General features: G+C 41.3%; 1 long non-coding RNA gene across 1 annotated transcript; it reads left to right on the forward strand.

Moving 5' to 3' along the window:
• Positions 1 to 8,194: 8,194 nt before the first annotated feature.
• Positions 8,195 to 9,321, forward strand: LOC148153519 (uncharacterized). Its single transcript, XR_015761683.1, has 2 exons — positions 8,195 to 8,546; positions 8,784 to 9,321. It is a non-coding gene; the product is annotated as an uncharacterized LOC148153519 (long non-coding RNA).
• Positions 9,322 to 24,826: the final 15,505 nt, after the last annotated feature.

The following is a 24,826-nucleotide window of genomic DNA, read 5'->3' on the forward strand; positions in this document are numbered from 1 at the left end:
CAACTCCACTGACAGTCGGACTTCTTAATGCGCATGCGCTGGCATGTATGCTATTCTGACAGCGTATGGCTATCTGATAGAACACCAGCTATATCCGTCAGACACGTCATTACCACAAGATTTCATTTAATCAGCAACATAGAATCATGACGTAGATTGTCATACACTTTGTTATTAACAGTTGTATGGCATCCTGACTTAGCGTTTAAGTGAATTTTACACGGGCGTGTGTTGTAGCTGACTCAAGCTGCAGCCAGACCTGCTTTCAATACACTTTGAAACCATGACAACACTTGTATATCTATATAGTTATCACTGAAAACAATTTAATGACTTATTTTCATCATAACTTGCTGCGTATGGTGAACTGACAACTCCTCTGACGGTCGGACTTCTTAATGCGCATGCGCAGGCATGGTACTCACTGCATGTATGCTATTCTGACAGCGTATGGTAATCTGATAGAACAACGGCTCTCAGTGAGTGACACTCCAGTCCTATCTAATAAGTAAAGAGACGAGCAGATGAATCGTACTGTTCCTGAATGTCACATCACTATATTGCAGACTTTTGGACGCAGCACCATTGTCCCATATGTGCGACAAGTCAGTCAACACCTCTGCACAATAATTCAGCGCAGTGAGTGACAACTTCACAATGCTTATGTGTGTCTTTACAGCTAGCTTTGCTAACATCACGTCAATGGATCTTACCTTCTTTGAGCTACTTTTCTAAGTGACAAAATTCAGAGAAAACAAAACTAAAATTTAAATTTGAAGACCATTATTTAAAGTGCTAAAGTGGATTGATGGGTGTCTATGTAACATACTGAACTAATGGCACCAAGTTATCTGTTAACTTAAATTTTAAATCAAGTATTACATTTTTGATTGAGGTGTGCAGATTGTAACAGCATCTGGGACACCCCGTTTTAATTACATCCAACTGTGTTATATAAATGCAGAAGTTAGCAGTGGCATCTGATTTCGTCTAAATAATTTGCATGGGATTCTTTTAATTTTCTATGACAGAACATTTATAGTGTTGTGTCATAGAAAAAGATGTAGATGCATGGAATGAATTTAATGAGCAAATTTTTAGTTTTGAGCTCTCTGTAGTTCTCAGCAAAATAGGTTTTTGAAGTTAATCTTCATATGATTTAAAATAAGTTGTTTAATTAAGTCATCCAGGAAGGTCTAAACTAAATATTTACATCCTTTAATAAATTTAGTTGTATCAATTTTCTCCCCAAAACTGAAAAAATGCATTGATAATGGTTGAAATTTTGGGATTTAAAGCCATAATTAGAATAAAATAAGTCATTTTTGATATTAAGTGACACGGTTAACTTTATTCTTGTAAAACAGGCTAATCATTTTTTGAGGTTTTAAAATGACAAGAAAATATGATGATTCAAATTAAATTGGTCTAAATTGGAGATTTAGAAATTAGCAATTATGGAACCGCTTCTAAAATTTGCAGGAAGTTTTGGGTTCAGCACGATGGGAAACATTAATTTCTCGTGTAGGCCTTAAATAAAAAGAGGGTCAAAGGATTGACAAAATATAGTTCTAACGGAGCAGCATCTTAAAATCCTAAGTTTACTGAGCTATAATACAAAAGGAAAATTATAGGAGGAGAGTTAACATAAGGAATGAAGTTTTAAAGAGAAATAAATAAAACTAGAAGCTACCACAAAATATCTCCTTTCCTGATAATAAATATAATTATTAAAATAAGATTTGATAACAAAACCAATATAAGATTTAGAAGAATAAAGAATCAATTGGCAAATATGTGCGAAGAAAACATTAATTCAAATTGTAAGGAATTACTTTTATTTTAAAATATATTAAGGAGCTCTAGACAGGACTGACAGACTCTGTTCCAGTACCCCGACCAGCTGATGCCCCCATCAAACATTGAAGGAACAACCTGGTGTAACTGAGGATCTTCAGCCCTGGCCGCAGGACGACTTCACAGCCAGAGGTTCATCAGGATTTCTTTCACATCTATTCCTCTTTCAATGTCATCAAATTGGAAAAGAGGGAACGGCCTCTGTTAAACTCACCAAAATGTGGGCGCAATAATCCCCAAAGGTGAGCATCGGTCACTCAGGCGACGAGCCGGAGTTCAAAACTATAAGGAAAATGGGCTGCTGGAGACGAGAGGATCATCTTTGTTGTTTCTCCTGTTTCCAAGTTTTCATCTTTCATCTACGACTTGCCAACGAACTCATTTTACTTCAAGAAGTATCAAGGAACACAGAGACACATGAAGATATGTTAAAAAAATTTTTTACAAAACTATTACTAATCAATTCTTTCTTTCACAGCAACTGGAGGTTTATTGATAGTTTGTAGGTGTCAGGATCGGTGGTTTGTTTTGTTGTTTTTGGAAGCCTGCTGCTTCCCACTTCCTCCACCAGATGCCGCCTAGGAGCAGAGCCCCTGGAGAAGCATGTGGTCGAACCCAGGGACACACCTGTGGCGCATTAGCTGACTGAGGCTGGGGATATTTAAGAAGCTGCGAGCTGACACTTCCTTGCCTGAGTGTTTGTTTACCTCGGTAACAAATCGTTCCAGAGTAAGGCCCTCTGAGCTCTTCCCGAGATAATCGCCTCCTGTGTTTTTCCTTTTGTCAGGTTACCTGGATCCCTCCGGGGTTTTCCGAGAAAAGAGTCCTATGGATCGTTATCCCGGACCGCGACCAGCCGCCAGCTCGCCCCTCCACTCAGCCTGACTTACCCGTCCGCCCTCCAACGGTTCGTTGCCACTCCACACCGCCCCTGGGTCTTTCTCTGCTTCCAAGAGAACTTCTGTCTGCTCCTAAGTAAGCCGTTTCCCCCTCAGTATATTAATTCATCCACCTCCCTGGATTCACTTATACTAACCGCTTCCTCTCGTTGACAGTGGCTGAACTGGTTGTCCCTTCCAGATTCCTGCTCCGTGTTTTTCCCCAACCCTGTCCCCTTTTCAATAAACTTTATTATTGTTTTGCACACGCGTCTCCTGATTGTGTTCATGCATGTGGGTGCGTAAACTGGAACCCAACATGACAGAACACTCAGGCCAACAGTCTACCCCTGCAGACGCAATTAGGAGAGCCTTGGCGGAACAACAATCTCTCATTCAGTCTCATGATGCAGCCCTGCGAGAACTAGGTAGCCGGCAAGCAGAAACCAACCGCCGGCTAGCTGAAATATCTAACTTCCTCCAGGGATCTGCCCAACCGGACCCGAACGCACCGTCAGCGGCAGCCCCAGTTCCGGATCCGGATCCATCCAGCCACGCCACGTTTTCGGAGGTACGACCGCCAGCGCCCGAAAAATTCTGTGGCGATGTGAGGAAGTGTAAAGGTTTTATTTTGCAATGTGGAATCATTTTCAACCACTCACCTCAGAGCTTTCGCCATGACAATGCCAAAATAGCTTATATGTTATCCTTGTTTACTGGACGTGCTCTGAAGTGGGCTGAGGCTAAGTTTCCCTCCCCCACCAATTTTGGCTGCACATTTTCTGAGTTTATGAAGGAATTTAAGCAGGTTTTTTGTCGTGACACCGACAAAACTTCAGTTTCCCCGAGAGCTGTGGAATCTCAAGCAGGGTCAAAGAACAGTTTCTGAGTTCGCCATTGACTTTAGAATTAAAGCTGAAGCATCTGGTTGGGACACAGCCGCACTAAAGAGTGCTTATTTCCACGCTCTGAGTGAGCAGGTAAAGGATGAACTAGCCACTCTAGATGAACCCGAGACTTTAGAAGAATTCATTAGTCTCACCATAAAGATAGATAACCGCATCAGATCACGTGCCAGAGAACGAAACCGTCGTAACTCTCCGTTTAGACCTCATTTTCAGAACCAACCTGCTATTTCTCCTGAGTCTCCAGCATCGACACCTTTCCCCGAGCCTGAACCCATGCAGCTGGGGCGTACTCGCTTAACCCCGGAGGAGAGACGTAGGAGGTTAAATTCACGTCTTTGTCTGTACTGTGGTGAGTCCGGCCATTTCATTGCCACCTGTCATGTCCGTTTAAACCCCCAGGCCCGACAGTAACGACGAGGAAACTGTTGGAGCCAACACCCACAACTCAATCTCGTCTCATCCTACCGGCAACTCTAATAAATAATCACTTGTCTCTTCCCCTGTCAGCACTTATCGACTCTGGCTGCGAACAGAATCTAATCGATTCAACTCTAGTCAAACAGATGTCCATCGAGGTAGAACCACTGCCAGTTCCCCTCCGAGTTGCTGCCCTTAACGGTAAAGCATTACCTCACATCACACACAAAACCAAGCCAGTCTGTCTCGTTGTTTCAGGTAATCATTCTGAATCAATATCCTTTTTTGTGTTCAGTGCTGCCAGTTCCCCTATTGTTCTTGGATTTAACTGGTTATTAGCCCATAACCCTCACATTAACTGGGTTAAAGCTCACATAGAGTCCTGGTCATCCAACTGTCATGCCACTTGCCTCCGTTCAGCTATTCCCTCGAGCTCCCTGACTAGAAATCCTTCTGAGAGTGAATCCCCTGATCTTTCCTCTGTACCCATTGAATACCATAATCTGGCGCCCGTATTCAATATAGATAAAGCCCTGTCACTTCCACCTCATCGTCCTTATGACTGCGCCATTGACCTTCTGCCTGGCGCCTCATTACCTAACAGTCGCTTGTATAATATCTCCCGGCCCGAACGCCAAACCATGGAAAAATACATCAATGACTCCCTAGCAGCAGGCATCATCCGAACATCCACCTCACCCCTAGGGGCAGGATTTTTCTTTGTTGGGAAGAAAGATGGTTCGCTACGACCGTGTATTGATTACAAAGGATTAAATCAAATAACTATTAAAAACAAGTACCCACTACCACTCCTCTCTTCCGCCTTCAAACCCGTTCAGGGAGCTACCATTTTCACCAAACTGGATTTAAGAAATGCCTACCACCTCCTTCGAATCCGCGAAGGAGATGAATGGAAGACTGCTTTCAAAACACCTATGGGTCACTATGAGTATTTAGTCATGCCCTTCGGCCTGTCTAACGCTCCCGCCTTCTTCCAAGCATTAGTGAATGACGTTAAGAGACTTCATAAATGATTTTGTATTTGTCTATCTGGATGATATTCTGATTTATTCCAGCTCCCTGAAGGAACACAAACGGCACGTCCGACAAGTTCTCCAGCGCCTCCTTGAGAACCGGCTTTATGTCAAAGCCGAAAAGTGTGAGTTTCATCAACCCTCAGTCACCTTCCTTGGCTATGTCCTCGAGGGCGGACAGGTAAGACCGTCGGGGGACAAGATAAAAGCAGTGTTGGAGTGGCCCAAACCAGAAACCCGCAAGCAACTGCAAAGGTTTCTAGGGTTCGCCAATTTCTATTGCCGTTTTATACGCAACTACTGCCAGACGGCTTCTCCATTGACAGCTCTTACATCCACCAAGACAACGTTTACCTGGACGCCCGAAGCAGAGGATGCTTTTGTACAGTTAGTCATTGTTTGCTAACGCACCCATCCTCATCCAGCCAGACCCTACCAAGCAGTTTATTCTGGAGGTCGATGCATCAGACTCTGGAGTAGGGGCCGTCCTGTCCCAAATTTCTTCGCAAGATCACAAGACTCATCCATGTGCCTTCTTCTCCCGCAGACTTTCGCCAGCTGAACGAAACTATGACGTAGGAGATCGGGAGTTGTTGGCGATAAAGCTCGCCTTGGAGGAGTGGCGTCATTGGCCGGAGGGAGCTGTACATCCTGTAGTTGTCTGGACTGACCATAAGAACCTTTCGTACTTGCAATCGGCTAAACAGAACAACCCCCGACAGTCCCGCTGGTCAGTATTCTTCTCCCGGTTTAACCTGTCTATTTCCTACCGACCAGGATCCAAGAACGTCAAGCCGGATGCCCTCTCCAGACTCTACACGCCTGATGATTCAGACGAGGGCCCAGCACCCTTGTTACCCCCTAGTTGCACGGTAGGGGTTGTGACATGGGAAATGGAGGACATAATCCGTCAGGCTCAACGCCTGGAGCCTCCACCCGAGTCCTGTCCCCAAGGGAGAATCTACGTCCCCACCTCCGTCCGATCCCGCTTCCTAAAGTGGATACATTCATCCAAATTCTCCGGGCACCCAGGTATAAGCCGCACAATCGGGCTAATTAATCGAAGGTTTTGGTGGGACTCTGTTCACAAGGATGCTAAGGAGTTTGTTCTCGCCTGCCCCGTCTGTTCGAGAAATAAGTCATCTCACCAGCCTCCCGCAGGGTTGTTACAGCCTCTTCCAACTCCCAAAAGACCCTGGTCACACATCGCCATAGACTTCGTTACTGGACTACCCCCGTCTAAAGGTATGACCACCATTTTTACTGTCATTGACCGATTTTCGAAATCCTGCCATCTCATTCCTCTCCGCAAGCTTCCCACCTCTGCTCAGACTGCCCAGTTGTTAATTAAGCATGTCTTCAAGCTGCATGGCATGCCTCAGGAGATCCTGTCAGATCGGGGCCCCCAGTTCATATCACAGGTTTGGAAACAGTTCTGTTCTGCGTTGGGTGCCAAAGCTGCTCTCTCTTCCGGTTATCATCCCCAGACTAACGGGCAAACCGAGAGAATGAACCAGGAGATGGAGGCTACCCTACGCTGCATCTCCTCCTCCAACCCCGAAGACTGGGCTCATTATCTCCCTTGGGTCGAGTACACCCACAATAGCCACATCTCTTCTGCCACTGGGTTGTCTCCGTTCGAGGTCTCCCTGGGGTACCAACCACCTTTATTATCCGTTGACGAAGACGAGATTTCAGTAACCTCAGTTCAGCATCATATACGCCGTTGCAATAAGATCTGGAAGGAAACTGTAACCGCACTCAACCATACAGCCGAACGTAACAAACGTCTGGCCGACCGCAAGAGGACACCGGCTCCGGTCTATACAGCTGGTCAAAAGGTTTGGCTATCCACTAAGGATATCCCCCTAAAGTCCTTGTCCAGGAAGTTGTCTCCTAAATTTATTGGCCCATTTGAGATTTTGGCGGTGGTCAGTCCAACAGTTCTACGTCTTCGTCTGCCCCCTTCCTTACGTATTCATGCCACCTTCCATGTCTCCCAGGTCAAACCAGTCCGGTCAAGCCCCCTTTGCCCTCCAGCCGAACCCCCTCCTCCCGCCCGTGAGGTTGATGGTCACCCGGCATACTCCGTCCGCCGGATTGTGGACTCCCGTTGGCGAGGTCGTGGTTTCCAGTACCTCGTCGACTGGGAGGGCTATGGCCCGGAGGAACGTTCCTGGATTCCCCGTTCCTTTATTCTTGACCCCTCTTTGATAAGTGACTACACCGCCTCTCAGCCATCCACCTCTTCTCGGCCGCCAGGGGGCGTCCGTTGAGGGGGGGGTACTGTCAGGATCGGTGGTTTGTTTTGTTGTTTTTGGAAGCCTGCTGCTTCCCACTTCCTCCACCAGATGCCGCCTAGGAGCAGAGCCCCTGGAGAAGCATGTGGTCGAACCCAGGGACACACCTGTGGCGCATTAGCTGACTGAGGCTGGGGATATTTAAGAAGCTGCGAGCTGACACTTCCTTGCCTGAGTGTTTGTTTACCTCGGTAACAAATCGTTCCAGAGTAAGGCCCTCTGAGCTCTTCCCGAGATAATCGCCTCCTGTGTTTTTCCTTTTGTCAGGTTACCTGGATCCCTCCGGGGTTTTCCAAGAAAAGAGTCCTGTGGATCGTTATCCCGGACCGCGACCAGCCGCCAGCTCGCCCCTCCACTCAGCCTGACTTACCTGTCCGCCCTCCAATGGTTCGTTGCCACTCCACACCGCCCCTGGGTCTTTCTCTGCTTCCAAGAGAACTTCTGTCTGCTCCTAAGTAAGCCGTTTCCCCCTCAGTATATTAATTCATCCACCTCCCTGGATTCACTTATACTAACCGCTTCCTCTCGTTGACAGTGGCTGAACTGGTTGTCCCTTCCAGATTCCTGCTCCGTGTTTTTCCCCAACCCTGTCCCCTTTTCAATAAACTTTATTATTGTTTTGCACACGTGTCTCCTGATTGTGTTCGTGCATGTGGGTGCGTAAACTGGAACCCAACATGACAGTAGGTCTTTTATATGCAGTATATTGTGTCTAACTTGCTCATTCATTTCATGGATAATTTTGGACAAATATTTGTGTATCATCCTATAGAGCTTTGGAGCGTGACGTCACTGCTCTAGTCGGAGGGGTATCAGTGCCATCTTAGGGGTCCATAGACAACAGTCTCGCAGTATAAAAAAAAAACAGTCTCGCAGATTTTTTCAATCCAAGTTACTTAAAATAATTTAACTATGGTACGAACTTGCTACGTTATTGTCTGTAATGTCCGATCACACGACTGAAACGGTAAAAGGATATAAGACGGACTTTGGTTTCACTATTATCCTGCTTGGAAACAACGTGAGGAGGCTAAGCTATCGGTGCTAACGAAAAGAAGACGAATGTCCTGGTATCAGCGGTGACACGTCTTGATATCACGTTCTCCAAAATCCCCAGATACCTACAAGTTTCCTCCAGACATTTCCTTTCTGGTGAGTGTCTAAATTTGCTTTGTTGGTTTTGTGTCATAATGTTGTTCTATGATTTTGTCCGAGTGTTCTTACGTTCAGTTTCTGTTGTTTAGCTCGGGCTAATATTGTTTATGTAGCATAGTCCGAGTTTTGTCAGTGGACATCGAGGTTATTACATTATTGTGAAGTAAACTATTTTACTAGTGTTATCAAATTTACAGCTTTAATAGCGATGTGTTCTGATATGTCCTCTTAAAGGCAAACCGACGTATGAAATGGATGAGCTCAATCCTGACTGGGGTCCAGCGCTGAATGTGGGTCACTGAGGTAAACGCCACAACATCGGACCGACATGGGCGTCAATTAAAGAGGCGATACAGCAAAACCATCAACAGGTTACTGAGACTGATTTCATTATTTACCCCAGAAGAGATAAATAATGAAAACACAGTAGCAGAGGCAACAGAAGAGGAGCAAGTTGGAGAGGCTGAGGAGGAAGGAACCCCAGCAGAGGAGCTCAGCAAGGCTGCAGACTCTGAAGAGGAACAGGAACCATTTGTGTTGAAATATGTGTACAACTGGAAGTGGCTGTTCTCTCATTTAATAATTTAATGTATTAAACATTCATGAATCGTTTGATTCAAGCACTTCAAGTTGCATGCAAACGTGAAGAAAAGAATCACATTTTAAGTAACAATTTGATATTTAAATATTCAGGTAATAAACATACATGTAATGAGATTATATTTTTAAATAAATATTTTATGTGATTAAAGTAAACAATTATATAATCAGACATCTGTCAAGACACTGGGTTTTTGGGTTTGTTTTGCTTTTCATTTTATTAACTTTGTGTTTCAATTCACTTAAGTGGTTCATGGTATTTAGTGTAGTTAGAATAATATTATTGCTTTTCCTTGTTTGTCTGAGTCCATGTCAAGCCTTCTTTAATGACTATTCTATTTTATCCTTCTAGTTATTTCTTATTTCAGCCTCCCTGCAGGGTTTCTAGTAATGTTTATTTCTTAATTTGATCACCATAGGTTCAGTTATTGTTCCATGTCTGAATCTTTCTGTGTCATTCTAGTTGGGTTATTTCTTTGTTTAGATCTTCTAGTTTCTCTTGCTCTGTGTTCCTTAGTTCTTATTGTTAGATCAGCCTTGTTTCTACATCCACATAAAGTAAGTCCACTGCCTGCTGCATTTGTGTCCACCGCCACATCATGACACAAACCAGATGAAAGAGCCCATCTTTAAACATTTAATGTGTAATTAAACAATAAAGGTGACAAATTTTATGAAATAGACCACACTTTAATAAATATTTGTTGTATTTAACATATTTCAGGTAAGTGAACATGTAATGACATAGATCCTGGCCTAGAATTTTATGCAATTGAACATTACGGGTAACAAGTGATGATCTTCTGAGGTAATACATTTTATGAATTTTCTTTTTTTTAAAATATAATTCTGGTTAAAAATAAAAAAGGGGTCAAAATGGAATAAAATATGCCTAATCTATATAGTTTAATAGAATAATTGTACACAGATTTTGAGTTAATAGGTTACATGACCTACAAGCTAAGAAAAATAAAAAATTTTGACTGCAGAAATAGCTAAAAAATATATAAAAGGTGTTCAAATGTAATAAAGGTGAGTGTGCCTCATCTATACAATCTAGTAGAACAATTTCAAGCAGATTGAGTTAATGGGACACAATTTGGAAGCTACTGAAGAAAACATTTAATATTAAAATTATTGAATATGACTTAAAATTTTAATAGAGGATAGTGTGCCTCGTGTAATAGCATGAATGTCCACTTTTTGGTATCAGTTGGTCACAAGACAAAGCATTTATGCACAGGAGTGTTCGGAAATTGACAGCAGCAATGTGAAACTCCGAGCGCTTGTGGAGAGACTTAAGAACAGCGGGCCGAAATTAGCGTTCATAAATCGGATCAACCTTGAGCTGAACGTCTCTTACTCCGTGGAGCTCGGTTTATCCAGTATCCAACTTGAAAACAACTTTACTGCGGTTGGTAACACAATGAAAACACCGGTGTTCTGAATAGTTTGTTTTGGTCTGTGGACCCCAGACATGGCGCTGAGCGACGAAAACGTCATATCCTGTGACGTCAACTCCAAAGCTCTATTAACATCAGGAATATTTGATTGAATTTTCAAAACTTTATTTTCAGTATAACATTAAGATTTGTGGTAAAGTTTCTGTTAAGCATTGACAAATTGATGCATTTTAAATAATTTTTCTGGTAAGACATGACTATGGGCTAGACAATTTTGAACATTTATTTTAGGATTTGAATCCTTTATATGATATTGCTGTCCGATTTGGTCTGATTTTATTTGCAATGAATATGCCAACATTTAAACAACAAATGTTATGTAGAAGGTTGCATACTAAAAAGGGGGGGTGTAACTTTTCAGCTATAAGATGGTGTTTCTGAATCTAGGTTTATGCTCATCTTTTATATTTTAAATTTATATTTTAGAGTGTAATCTCTTAGAAGAGATTAAAAGAGGGATTGTTAAGAAAATAAATTTAAAATATGCTAGTTTTAAAACTTAACATGTCTTGATTGAAATAGCCTAATTATACTTTTCAGATTAATAACTTATTCTGCCCTATTGACCTTTATGTTACCTGTAATTACAGCAGATTGTTTGCTAAGATCTTTTATGAACTGCCCTTTGTGTGGGAAACAATCAGGAGAAGTTCCAGCTTTTACACTGATCTGTGAAAAGCCGTAAAAAAGCAGGAGTCCAGGCCAGTAGAGGAGAGTTTCTGCTTCCACTTTGTTTAGATAATGGTAACAACTGGTGTTTGATCTTAAAAACAAATTTCAGGGAGTTTCTAACTTTAAAGAGGGTCAGAGACAGCTCCTGGTTGGATGAGCAAAGATACGCCTTATTTGAATAAATTAAAGACAAGAATACACCTTTACTATAAAACTTTGTACACAGGAGTAACAAATCAGATTTGCTCTTACAATTCTCCAAAGACGTCTTTGCTTTTCTTTCTTTTTTACCCCACTTGTCTCAGGTAAATGAATGTCTGTTTTTGTGTGTTTGAAGTGTCTGTGTTGTCAATGTGATTTTATACTTTTAAATGTTAGAATAAACTCTGAAAATGTATGATGTGGAGCGTTGACTGTCATCTCTGTGTGGCTTTTGTTTCCACGTATGGAATCATTGAATCCGGGAGCACAAGAGAATATAACGAGCCAGAAGTTTTTGTTTTTATTCTCCTAACTTCCTGAATGAAAATACTTTCAGTGCTAATCTTACTGAATTTTAGTTCAAATATGGCCAAACTAACGGACAAAAGAACATTTAAATGGCATGTCTTAGCCTTGATTTGTTATTCTACTCTTTCTGAAGTTACATGAGCAACTGGATCAAAGAACAAATGCATTTTTATTTCTTCTCTTGGCTGTCTGTTGTTAATGACTGTCACCAATATAATGTCTGCAGATCTACCATTTGCTTGAACTGTGAGAGTGCTATTTAGTACAACTAAAGACATGAAAGAGCTGTGCTTTTCAGATCAGCCATCTCCCTCTTCACTCCCTCTACAATACTAATAGAAAGAGGACAAAAAGCTGGATGCACCGTTTCCTTGTAAAATGGTAGCCTTTCGATGCGTCTCATTTGAACACAATAAAACTGAGGTGTGTGTCTGTGGAAGCTCAATACACAGCTTTCACTGCCTCGTGTCTGTGCGTTTGGCTTTTACAGCACAGGGAGTCCAATTCACTGACAAGTTTATGTCTGATCTCAAGTCCTTTGTTTTACACTGGGATATATTAGATCATGGCATATTTCTGAACTCCAAAAGATGGAGTTTATGCATTTCTTTTAATTTTTGTTTTTGCTTTAATAAATAAAATATTTTAGGTCATTTTATTTATGTTCTGTCTGCCTTTATTTCTTTTTGTGAGACGCTACATTGCTTCAATTTATTTTCAGATTCATACAATGCTATGAGAAATATTTCACCTCAAAAGAATTTTTGTTCGATTTTTGCTTTTTAGTCATCCCTAAATGATTCAGATCATCAGAAATGTTCAGAATTACTTGAGTAAATACAAAGCAGATATTTAAAATTTTGCTTCATTCATCTTACCAAACCAACCTTGCCTTATCTCATGAAGTTATCCACTCTGTTAACTGAATTGTCTGTAGTCAATATCATTTTTGACAACCACGTTTTTTATTTGAATCAGTTTTATTTATATAGCACCAATTCACAAAACATGTCATCTGAAGGCACTTAACACCTCCAGTCCATACAGGAAATTTAAAATAAATTCACTCAGTCCAATAATATAGATTCCAAATAACCTATCAGAGTCAGAAGGAGGATCTTAGGGCTGTCAGTCAGCCTCATGTACTCGCTATTTAATGTGCTAATGGTGGTGAAACAACTCACTATTCTGGAAAAACTGTATTATCTGCTCTCATTGGTGACTATGGTTTCTAGCCTGAGCATTCATGGCAAGATGTGTTGTGATGATGTAGCTGTAGTGTAACAGAGAGAGAGGGAGGGGGGATTGTGAGAATAATGATTAACAGCACTAAGACCCTCCTCCTGACCATGATTGGTTGTTTCTGATGGTCTGCATTTGTGCAGATGACAGCATTTCCATAGGAGAAGGCAGAGGAACTTGTTTTCAGAGGCTGTGTCATGACACAGTGTTAGTTTTAACAATTATGTATTTTGTTCCCATCTCTACAGTTTTTTTCTTTGTGCTCTGCAGTGCTGTGTTTTTCTTTCTGTTCAACCATGGCATGGTCTCTCAGCAAACTACAGCAACTAAATGTAAACCTTGTCCAGTCTCTTGCCATTGATCTCTCACAATTACAATTTACAATTCATGCAATCAAAACTTTTTTTATTTAACCAGGTGAACTGTAAAAACTAATCCTTATGTACAGTAATGACCTGGCAGGGGGAAGAACATAGTTTACAACAGAACGTCCTTCTAGAGTTCACTAAGAAAACTAATGTTTAGTCAGATGATAGTCTGAATAAGCTAACTTGCCATTTATGCGGTGTACATAAATATATAGGTTTATCTGTAAATGTAATTTTTTTCATCCCAATGATAAAGGAATAAGACACCAAGTAACAATACCTTCCTCCAAGAAGACAAGGTTAAAATCTCTCTGTCTTACAAAATGTCACCATACTCTGAAGAGCTGGTGTCCGCTGGCCTATATAAATATTGGGATAAGAGGCAAGGATTTGTCATTGGACAGGCACAATTCAGCCAGTTCACAGTTAGTTTTCTGTGTCGTGGGAATGAGTCTGAGGGTACTGAGCCATACTCATGAGAGAGTGTCACCTCTCAATTACAGGAAAATACAAAATTGCACTGAAAGTCAAGACATTGTGCTATTCATTTCCACAGATTATGCTCCAGAATCAGCTGACAGATTAGTTGAGAGAGAGAAACAGAGAGAGCAGAGCAAATAGTCCTAATTGTGACTGTCTGCAAAGCAAAATGTGTGGTCATTACCACAGAGCTAAGAGAGAGGAGATATAAGTGCTTGTGTGAATGTGTGTTAGCAGGTCTCTACTTTACGTGTGACTCACAGACACTTTGGCCACAGGAGTTGGTGCGATTCTGTGGATGTGAAATGGCTCTAAATTGTCCTTCCAGCCATCAGGCACAGTAGCCATGGTTTGTGGGTGATGTCCAGTTATCTCCATGGAGACATGCCGTTAAGGGAAGTCATTAGGCTCTTGTTAGCCAAGGTATCCCTGTGGAGATAAGTTTTGGGCTGACATGACAGCCCGAATGGTCTGATGCAGCATTACTAAACTGACAGGTTTGAGACCTAAAGAGGGTTGAGAGTAGCTTTCAGCAGGTCACTGGCAACAAGTATAATGGCTCTGTTGCTGGACTCCTTGCATTATATTTCTACCATTCATGAGAATTGCTTATCATTCACAAACCAAATTAATAGTTACTGCTTTTTCATTTTAACCCTTGCATGTCGAAATGGGGTCCAACCGACCCCACACACGTAAAACCTGTATCATTTTCCATAGACCTGTACGTTTGCCTCAGTCCTCGCACACAGCACTTATCTATAAGATGTACTATTGTCTTGGCTAAACTTTAATGGTAAACTTTAATGACACATGAATAAGAAATGCAAAATTTTTAAATAAAGTTATTCACTGTTGAAACCACAGTGTTCTGCTGTGTATAGTTAGTGAACATATGTTCAGTGCAATGATAAAAATTAAAGTAAATAATATAAAATAAAATTATGTGCCTATATATTTACTCATCTCCCTACTAATAAATACATTTGAATTGGACTAAAGTAGAAAAATAAATCAAGCATAAATATATTAGAATCAACATAACAGATCAGATTTTGTGCTCGTCAGGTGATCAGTTTTGTAACCAAATAGACAATACATTTTGATGAACCAGACCCACTGTCACTGCTGCAGTTTATTGTGCAGATTTAGATCTCTGCTGAAGTAACCCACTGCAGTGCTCCACAGTGGGCCATGTTTGAATGTGGCCTTCGCAGATCTCTTCTAGCTATCTGAAAAACCCAGCTTGTAGAGTGCTAGTTTTGGAGCAACAAATTTGCCTCCTTTTGGCACAACTCCACAACTCATGGCTTGGTAGGTGAAATTGACTTCGCCGCTGATCATTCTAACCAAACTGTTGTATCCAGAGGAAGTGTTGTAACCCTCGCCTAGTTACAAGCTGTTCTGTTGCGGTGGAGCTGTTAAAATTCTTGCAAACTATAATTGTTCACACACGGTTTAAAAACCCGAAACAGAAACAGCTTTCTGAAAATGAATTGCTAAGTAAAAATCATTAGATAGATATAACTCGCAATAAACTATGGAGGACCAAAACCGACATAATAAGAAATAAAAGCATACATATATATTTTGTTTTCCCTTTTCCTTACACAGGAGTTTTCGTCAAGTAATGTATATATGTTCTTTTTCATTTCCCATTTTTGTCAAGAAAAGTAAATATTTTGTCTTTTTTTTGCTTCTCCCTTTTCTGCTTGCTGTTTTTCTGCTTGCTCTACTTCTGCTGCATTATGTTAATGAGGAGAGCTGCCTTGTGACAGGGTACCTTCAGGCACTCCACCATTCATTTTCAGACTTTTCTGAAAAAATTCTGAGCTCAGCGCACACCATTTTTCTCTCATCACTGCAATTACTGTGAATGAGCTACAGATATGAATCGCGGTACTATCGGAGACGACGAATAGCCCTCTCATATGCTTCAAACGGTTTTTGGATCTGCCTTACGGATCCTGAATGGGAAGCAGTTGTTCGGACTGCTTTTTTCATTAAAACTGAGTGGGTGTCTCATAAAGTTAGATAAAGTCTCTGACACACACACTGCAGTTACAGAGATGTAATCGCTATAGCAACAGAATACAGAGGAAGGCACAGTTGCTAGTTTGGACTACAAAGACTCTGTAGTTCTAAATATGGCAGAACACTTTAATACAGAGGGCAGAGCAGAAGATCAGAACTACAACATGGTGGGACACTCAATTATTACAGAGGAGGCCTCAGCTGGCCAGTTAGAACTACTTCCTGTTTTGGGCTTTATACAGGTAGATTAACCAAACCACTGTCACACATTGGATTAGTGTGGTTATGAAAATTAAGTTTACTGAAAGTTTCAAAATAAAATTTTGAAAATTCCACTCACGAAAGTGCACCGCCTACGGCGGTGCAATAATATAAATCTTTTTTTATGATTTTTTTCTCAGGAGCGCAGCAAGGCAGTTCATTAACATTAGCATTTCATGGTTGTCTCAAAGATAGAAATCCTTCCCCAGCTTTCTGTCTCTCACACACACAGCAGTCAGCTGAGGATTCATCGCTATAGCAACAGAATCCAGAGAAACGCAGAGCTGCTGGTTTGGACTACAAACCAGCAGCCATAACTGTAGTTCTATCTATGGCCAAGACTCAGTTAAAACAAAGGCCTGAGCAGCATGTCAGAACTACAACATGGCGGAACTGTCTGTTACTATAGAGGAGGAGTTGGCTGGTATAAACTACTTGTGCTTTGAGCATTATATAACTGATTTAACCCGAAATTAGTGTGACCGTTTCAAATGAAGCTTATTGAAAATTTTCAAAGTAAAAGCCTTGATAATTTTTACATCATGTAATTGCTCTTTTTTGTGTTAGATAACTGGTTCAACCAAACCACTGTTACACATGGGATTAGTGTTGCCATTTCAAATGAAGTTTACTGAAAGTTTCAAAATAAAAGCCTGCATACTCCCCTTACTTCAGTGCCGCAGGTGGTGCAAAAATATCATTCTTCTTTTATGGGGTTTTTTCTCAGGATAGTGCTCAAATTAACATCAGCACAAACATTAGCATTTCACTGCCACCCACTAGTGCACTTCCTTGCACGCATTAGCATTTTAACTAAAATAAGCTTTTAGCCAATTTATTTACTTATTAGCCATGTTTAGAATACTGATTGGACTGAGTCAATGGGTGACAACATGGTAATGATACCCCACATTCTACTGATACCATTCATGCTATTATTAGCATTTTGGCTAATTTTACCGTATGCAACATACTGAATGGTACAAGTACAGCTTAGTCCACATGCTTCTGACTTTCCACAGGTTATTGACTACATTGAAGCTTTATTTAGCATTAAGGCTAATTTTTAGCATCGGAACGCTGGGTCCAAACCGACAGGCACACTTTGGCAGGCCCCTTAAAATTTCTGCAGGAATTTTCTAGTCATAGTTTATTTATTTTTCTTCCGTCACCGTTAATGCTGCCCGTACCGCTGTATGCACCCCCACAAAAGTGGTATCAAAACGTTCAGCTTGATCCCGAGAAGGGAGCTATTACTTTTAGTGGGATTCTGAAAAACGAGAAAAATCGAGGCCGAGTGTCTCACAGAATCAGTCATCTTTCTCTCTGAAACACACACACAGCACAGTGGAGGTCTGGCTCCAAAACTCCCCCTCACAGCCACAAATATTGGCCTATTGATCTCAAAGTTGGTCATGACATAGATACACATGCCTGCTCCTGTAAAAAAAAAAAATTTAATTTTGCTAGAGCTTATGGTTTTGTGTCAGGGTCCTTCAGACCGACGCTGGGTGTCTCACAAGTATAGAAACTCTGTCTCCAGCATCCTGTCTGACAGAGAGAGCCAGCCCAGGTGCAGTTAATCAATTACCATAGCAACGGGTCCAGAGAGAGGCAGTGAGCAGTCTCACAGCAGAGACGGGTCTCAATGCATTGTGGGAAAGATACATATTTCCTGTAACTATTCATATTTTGCTTACGTAAAATTATTATTTCTTGGAACATTTGAGTGTGAATTAAAATCCTTAGTATGAAGGTTGACATTTCTAGAAATAAACAATTACCCACTCTTTTTTTTTTTTATTTCGGACCGTGGGTGAGAACCACATGTGTGAAGCTTATAATCGTCAGTGGGAGTGAATTTTACTGTGCTTGATGTTCAACAGGCACCATTTAAATTTCTTCAGGAATTTTCTAGTTTAGTATTACAATGCTTGGTAGCCCATAATACTCCAGATGCCAGCCATTCACAGAGTGCTCTATAGCAATATTTGTGGCTTGTTAGATGATTAAGATGTGAAAGTTTTAGAGCTCTTAGTAAACAAGATGTCCACTAGGTTACAGGTTCATTACAGTTATTTTAATATGGTTTCCTAATATGATGCAGCCCTTGGTTCTTTCTCTTAGTAGTTTGAAAGGCATTTTGATAAATGTTTACTTTGTGCTTAATATTTACCACTAAGCGTACATTGTAGCCGTTTCTGTACTTGAACAGAAATGAGCACCTGCTCTGCAGGAGTACAATGCTCCATGACATTACAACACTGATAACATTTGACTCAGCATACAAGTCATCTTGTAAAGACAGATGACTTGAAATATTCGGACCAACATTTAGGCAAAGCCTGTTCATTAGCTGGGTCTATCTTATGGGTAAACACTAACATAAAGTCCACCTGAAAAGCCCTGTTTCTGAGGAACTGCCTGTATCGCAGTCTTTTATTTATGCTGTTACTTAAAACCTGGCAGTGATATTAACCCTTCTACACGGGAACGCGTCGCCGGCGACATCTAAATTTGCAGTACCGTAATTCCACCACACGTAACGCTATCTGAAAAGGGGAGACGTTGCTCTTTCCAGCAGGTATTGGGTTAATACGGCAACTTCACAGCTGCAGAGAGCGTAATGGGCTCTTTGCACCTAAGGCGTTGACGTCACATCTCCAGGAGCTAATGCGGCTCACTTTTTTCCGCTTTGAGTTACCATGACTGGTAGAAAAGACTAAGTCGTATTTCAGATGCAAAATGCACCTCAGCTTCCGCGTTCGGGGTAAAGCGGCTCGATTGTTTCCGATCCAATACAAATATCATTTACATTAGGTGCTTGCAGTGCTTGGCCAAGGTTTGTACATCGATCCGAAGCCCCAACAAGTCAGCTGAAGTGAGCCGTATTAGCTCCTGGAGATGTGATGTCAACGCCTTAGGTGCAAAGAGCCCATTAATCCGGGGGGCACTCGTTTAATAGAAGGCATATTGCGAAAATAACTTGCTGGATATTGAAGGTTCCAGTTGTTATCGATACATGGGTAAGTATATCATCTCACAGGACATTTAAAGGACTACTTACAATTAAAATAAGGAAGGTTTATTTAGGCAGACGCTTGAAACTCCGGCATAAAAGGGTTAAAAACCACAGCTAGTATTTTACAACAAAGCTTACTGGGAGGGGAAAAGATGGAGAGGGAGTGAAAAGTAAAGAAGAGACATAGGGAGAGAAAACAGGACCTTTAATCCAGTCGGGGGTCTTGGCAAATACCTCTCAGAGATGTTTTTATTGTTTTAATAACACCAGCATTGCAGTGGATTTGTTTTGATCTTGTAAAATTATAAATATTGATTTTTGTTATGGGAGAAGAGTTTCAGTGGTTAGACAGGAAAGACACCTCTCTCTAAAAACCAAGATAAACCTTGCTTCTTTTAGCCGCTAGAAGTATGGTTCCTGAATGTTGTCTTCAGTTGCTAATAAAAAAGAAGCTAAAATATAGTTGTAGTCAGTGGTGCAAAAAGTGAGCATGCAGCACATGCAATGCATAGGGGTGCCGCACCAGAGGGGGCGTCAAAACCCCGTCTGGAGGGGGCGGCACGCCGATGTGTTCGCATCCACTTGACCGCCCTTATGCTCTTTCACCTCGCGCCCACAACAAGGTAAATGTAATGAAGTTTTACCTTTGTGTCGGGGAGGGAGTGGGGGCAGGTAGAGTTATGTATGTTATGTATGCATCCACCTGAGAAATGCAGCACGTGTGCTCCTTCACCTTCACGTACCTTCCTTCGGGCTGGGGGGGGGCGATTTATGTGTTTGCATCCACCTGAATTATATGTAGTTCCGACCCTGGCTGTAGTCCAACTTCTTCCTCCTTTTAGGACATATCTAGATAAACAGAATACTTTGATTGTAATGTTAACTGATAAAAGGAACACCACCTGGCAAATTTATATAATATTTGTCTGATAGATTTGGTCCCTCGTAGTGTAAGACACCTTCCAGGCCTCTTTCTTAAAGAAGAAAGAGAAAAAGGTCTGCCACTGTTTGTGCTGCCAATGCAGACACTTGCTTTAGTGCCTGTTTGATATCACAAAGCAGCTTGTTCCCAGTGTGAGTCGAACCCACATTCCATTGTCCTGGATATTGTTTTATAGCTCTCATCTTTGCAAATGATGTGGTTCTGGTAGTAGTATCTCCATCTACAACCATCACTATGCAGAAGAGCAGCATAGAACTATCAGATTCGTATGATAACATTTTACAGTGGTTCTCTACTGTAAATGAGTTGGAGAGCATTGTCAGAGGAATTTCCTAATGAAGCTTTTCCCTCTAGGGCATAATGTGGAATAAGTTAAAGATTATAGGTATATGTGAATATACATTTATGTGTTTGTCTTGTAGGGTCTTCAGATAATATTTTATCTGATATGCAAGTATACTAGTATGCAAATTAATTCACTGCAGAACTAAAACCTTACATAGTCCAAACTCAAAGCTTGGATTTATTGTTTCATAAATCTTTCTGCATTTACATTTGTCTTATTGAGACTAACAAAATGCATGTTAATGATAAAAAAACTTAAATTGCTAGTAGGTTTTTCAGCACGTGCTGGTTTTCTCTGCTCCACCTTAGTGCTGCCTCACAAGCCTTCCTTAGGCTGGAAAGGAACTGAAAGCACCTGAGCAGAATGCTTTAATCACATCTGGCTTGCACATTGGAGCAGCTTAATTGCATTGAGGAAAATGTCAGAAAGCAAATGAGTCCAACATGTCAATGTGTTAATTCCACTATCAATTTCATTGATGCGTCATTCACACTCTTACCTCTCATTAAAACTGACCTGTCAGATAACATGCACATTGCACTTGCACAAACATGGCCTTTATTCCTGTCTTCCAATAAGCACAGTCACAATTCTGTTTACTCCAGGCTGTTATTTAATAAAATAATTAAATGTTCTGCAACAGAATGTTGCTGCAGGAAGGAGACCGTTTGTTACGTATTGTAACCCGAGATTCTATGAGTATAGGCGCAGCCCTTTAAGGCCATCATTAGTGGGCACTGAAAAAAGCTTAGTCCACGCCCACCTATTGGGTGGACCCCACCCCGGTCTGTATAAATAACAGTCAGATCGGACAAATGGCTCCCTAACAGCCATTTTCTTCAGGCATTCAGGAACCAGTGAGGCCCACAGCTTAAAGGGCTGCGCCTATACTCATAGAATGTGGGGTTACAATACGTAACAAATGGTCTATTTCGTATAGGCTTCGCCCTTTAAGGATATTGCTAGTGTTAAAGGTGAAGCAGGATGTAGTCTACGCCTCACTGGGTCCATCCACACTACCACCATGAAGAATCTGTTTGCACATAAAAAAACAAAAAATAAAACAGTCTCAGCCTAATTACGCACTCCCAAACTGCAACAATGTAATGATTAACAGAGCAGGTAACTTGTATAGCATTTTGGACAACCATGTTGTTCTTAAATAGACATAGAACTCCACAGGAAAAAATAACAATGATATCAGCCGAAACATGCATTATGATGCAGCAGAAAAGGCCACCGAGTGTGAACGGACACAACACAGGGGAAAAACCTGGCCGGTTTAACCAATTACAGCAGAAGACATGAATCGTGACCGAAAAACATCGTGTCACATGCAAGGGTGAGACAATATCAATACGTAATAAAAATAATTATTCTGTCATAACTCCAAGAACAGAACTGGAGCCATTTTCCGGTCTGACCGTTATTTATACAGACCGGGGTGGGGCCCATCCAGTAGGTGGGTGTGGACTAAGCTTTTTCAGTGCTGCACTCCACGCGAGGGATAAACCCACTAGCGATAGAACAAAGATCACCATGACTCTGGGCAGCAGACCTTCCCAAAGATGACATATTCAGTTGTTCAAAGTGTTTGATTGCAATCAAACACTTTAGCCATATAGAAACACTTTATAAAATTAGTAAGAATAAGAACAAAAAAGAAAAAGTCAGAAAAGTGAGAAGTGTTTATCTACAGTGAAACAATAATGTTCAAAGTCAGTTCCCAGGGGACCGGCAACGAGGGGTCCGGACTGAAAGGGAAGTGGATAGACGGTGAGTTTGAGGCCCAAAGGAATATTGTCTACTGAATGATTACTGGATATTTCTTACTTTGACTTCAGCAAACTGGACTGAGGAGAGCACGGAGGCTTTTCAGGAGGAGATCTTGACGGAGGCGTCCAACTGTGGGCCAACTGAGGGTCTGCAGATGCGGTACGGCGTTGGAGGGAGGACAGGTAAGATATGCAGCTCACCGAGGATCAGAGTGAGGGATTCAGCCAACGTGGAGTTCCAGAAGAGTTCAAAGACAGCGGGAAGGTGAGTGGATCTTGGGCATCCGGCGGGTAATGTCTGCCAGCGTCACAAGGAGAAGTTGCACAGGAAAAAACAACCAGGAGCTCGGGGCTTCGAGTGGATAGGACCACAACGACACAAAGAAGGATCCTGAGGAGGAGGCACAAAGACTGATTACTAGAAATCTTCACAAAGAGTAACTAGGAAAACACAAGTGGCTGTCAGTACCGATACTGGTTGTACACTCTGGCCTGTTGGCTGAATCCCCCTCTTAAGCTCCTCTTGATAAGATGATGACTTGCAGGTGAGCAGGATAATCAGCGGCAGAAGATCACGCCCTCCAAAACACACCTTCAGACCGGCCTCTGGTGGACAAATGAAGAAAAGCAGCAAAACCACAAACCCAGGAACCCAACAATAACATTATAGATTATTATAATTATAATGTATTGAAGAATGCCTGAGGAAAACGGGAGGCCAATTACAATAAATTTTAGTTGAAGCAATACTAGACCCTTCAACATGACAGTGAGCATCTTTTACAAAGCCTTCTATCTCAGATGTCAGAGATGGTTTATGGCTAAAGAAGCAGCTTGCTGAAATTAGTTCAGTTAAAAAGGGCAAAAGTAGCTATTTGGAGGTTAAGGTATGAAATCGCCCCACAGCCTGTTAAAGTTCAGGCTTTTATAGATATCTTTTATTTAATGGTCTTTGCTTGTAATGAAGTTCCTTTCTTTTCAAGAGATAAACACATATGTAAAAAAAAAACAAAAAAAACACTGGAAATGTATATGTGAACATTTGTTTTGAAATAACTGAATATATGAAATGGTCCTAATTTTTTTCTACCTAAATGAGTTGTTCAGAACTAATTATCACCTAAGACAAAAAAAGCAGTTGACAGAAGGGTCAGGAAAACATACAGGGCTAAAATACAAAAATAACGCCAAACCATTTTTAGACAGGTTATTCTGACTGGCAAAGTCTCACACTGTCCCTGCTGTGACACATAAATAACATTAAGGATACATCACTACTTCAGCTGTCATGCTACTACAGTGGATACTAGGGATGTTGAGGGTTGCAGATCTTTGAATTATTGACAGTCCTGGAGTAGAACTCTGGAGTAGAAGTTGTACCCAAGCCGAAAAGAAAATACATCTTTTGCCATTTAAAGCATGAGTAGTATGTGTAAGCATTCACTGAGATTTTTCACTTGCCTTTTAAATGAAAGAAAAGTTCATCTAAAGTGTTCTATTTGATGCAATATTAAATCAAGAAGAAAAATAATTATTCACCAGTGAGAAAGTGGGAAAATGTCTGTGAATATTTGAAATGCTTGTCTTCCAGATGAGCTCTGAGGTCACTATGTTTTTGTCAGGAACTGAACAGAAAATAACTTCACCATTTTTATGTCACTCCATGTCAGTTTTCTTAAACAGAGAAGAGCTTTGTGTTTTATTCTAGAACACATTTAATCCAAGATGTCTCCATGCTTCTGACTGACTGGTGCAGCCATTCAGGCATTTTCAGTTAAAGCTCTGCCCACTTTGAGACCTCACAGGATCACACATGTGTTAGAGACACAGGAGAACATTTTGATCAGAGCTGGCTTGGGGCTGTTCCAGACACTAAGCAGAATTTTATTTGGGGGCCCACCTCTTCCTACAACACTGTACCACTACTTCCTGGGGTTAGAGGTGGTCAAGTGGAAAAGTGCTTTTAGAGTTTAGATCAGGCCTAAATATTCCAATCTGGGTTGTGCCTAAACCAATCTGTCTAATCAACTCAAATTGAAGGCCTGAGTCCAATTTAAACCCGACATATTTTAAACTGCTACCAGTTTACATTACTTCCAGACCTATGACTTTGCTCTCTATATGTCAAGCAGTGAAGCATCTTCACTGCTATTGAGCATCTTCTATCTTCATTTTGTGGCTTGTTGTAACTGCAGGGTGAGTCAAGTGCAAATTATCTGGGATGTGTGACAGATAGGAGCGGGTTTGGTTTGGGCTTAAACCTGTCTGGAGTCTGCAAGTGACAATGTGGATAGCATAGCAGGGGACATACACCATTATGAAAACATGTGTTAACTCTCACAGTAGATATTATGGCCTTATATTTACAGCTAACAGCTCAATGTTCTTACCTCAGAACCTTTCTTAGGTAGTTAGTTGCCTAGAGTTATGCCATCTGTCATTCACAAACACACTCAGACCGACTCCTCTGTTGCTTTGGTTCCGTCAGTCCATAAGTAGAATAAAATTGTTCATGTTTATGTGATCTCATATTCCCTTGATGATGGACGGGATGGCACGTT

This window comes from Poecilia mexicana, unplaced genomic scaffold (assembly GCF_051168715.1).
Source record: "Poecilia mexicana isolate PSO_F unplaced genomic scaffold, ASM5116871v1 scaffold_20, whole genome shotgun sequence".
In the NCBI taxonomy this organism is placed as follows: domain Eukaryota; kingdom Metazoa; phylum Chordata; class Actinopteri; order Cyprinodontiformes; family Poeciliidae; genus Poecilia; species Poecilia mexicana.